The following is a 1,443-nucleotide window of genomic DNA, read 5'->3' as shown; positions in this document are numbered from 1 at the left end:
GGGTCGGTCCCTGCCTGCGAGTGCCCCGTGTCCCTGCCTGGCACCCGCAGCCACCGGGAGCGCGGTGAGCCCATGCCAGGTGCCGGTGGGTGCTGCCACCACCGCCGGGTTTGGGCCTCAACACCGGGGCGAGTGGGTGCTGCCACGTCGGCTCTGCCTGCTCTGGTGGGAGCCGGAGAGCAGCTCCCATGCAGCCGCCTTGTCACTGCCGGTGAGACCCCGGCGATGCTGCCAGGCTGGAGGGTCTCATCCAGCTGCCGGCTGAGTCCCCGGCCCTCGCCCTCCTCACCTCGCCCGCTCACGGCCGGCTCCAGTTACGTGCCGTGGCCCAATTTGCGGCTCCGTGCTCGGTCACGTGCTGCCTGGCGGGGGGAGCAGGGCTGCGGCGGGCAGGAGCCCCGGGCAGGAGGCGATGGCCTCTGCCCGCACCATGCCCAGCGCTGGCCGAGCTCCCAGGGATGCCGAGGGTGGCTCTGGCACCAGCAGGGCCCAGGGTGTCCCCACAACGGGGCTGGGCCCCGTTTGTCCCCAGACCAAGGGCAAGCTGGCACGCGTGGCATTGCCGCAGCCCCAGGTCCCCGTCCTGGGGCAGCCACTCGCTGCAGCCAGTGCTGCCACAGCTGGAGCCCCAGCACCGTGGCTGAGCCGCTCCTGCCCGGCTGGTCTCCCTTCTCCCAGCCCCTCTGCCACTGCTGTAGTTAATTCCCACCTTCCCAGCTTTTATTTTCCCCTCTTGGCTGTGGCGCTTCTCTCCCAGCCACACTCCCCGTGGCTCCCGGCCCCCTCCCCGCACTTGGCATGCGTCCAGTCCATCCCAGTCTGCGGCGCTGACCTGTGGCCGCCACCTGTCTGGTTCTGGCACATCCCTTTGCCGCCTCCTCTGACCTCCAAAAGCCGGCAGCGGCGTTCCCAGCCAGCGCATCACACGCGGGGTGGGACCGGAAAGGCTTTTTCTTTTTTCAGTCACCCTGTGGCTGGTTTCCCTGTGCCGGCCGGGGGCTCTCGGCTGAGATCGGGGCAGGGGCCAGGCTGCGCCAGCTCATGGGTTGGGGGGGTGGCTGCGGGGCCATCCCGGGACGTCTGGGAGCAACGTGCATGTGGCAGCCGCATCACCGCCCATACGGGTTTCTCTGGCGGATGAATCACCGGTGTCCCCGGCTGGCCGGGAGAGGGCTTGGTGGCCCTGGCCCCTCTGGCCCCCACCAGGGCACCAGCCAACAAGGGCGAGGAAGGGTGTGATGAAATCCCCGCCTGGGTTTCGACACGGGCCATGCCACGAGCTGCTGTTGAAGCGCCGCAGCTGCTGAGTTTGCGGCAGCGTTGGCCCTTCCAGAGAGGTTGGCGGAGCTGGCGCCACCTTGGCCAATGGCAGGTTCGGCGTGCGCGGCAGGATGGGGAGACGCCAGCTATGGCAGCCCCATGGGGTGTCCCTGCGGGTCCCCA

Source organism: Haliaeetus leucocephalus, unplaced genomic scaffold (assembly GCF_000737465.1).
Source record: "Haliaeetus leucocephalus isolate CR32 unplaced genomic scaffold, Haliaeetus_leucocephalus-4.0 Scaffold186, whole genome shotgun sequence".
Taxonomy (NCBI): Eukaryota; Metazoa; Chordata; class Aves; order Accipitriformes; family Accipitridae; genus Haliaeetus; species Haliaeetus leucocephalus.
This window is presented reverse-complemented; position numbering follows the sequence as displayed.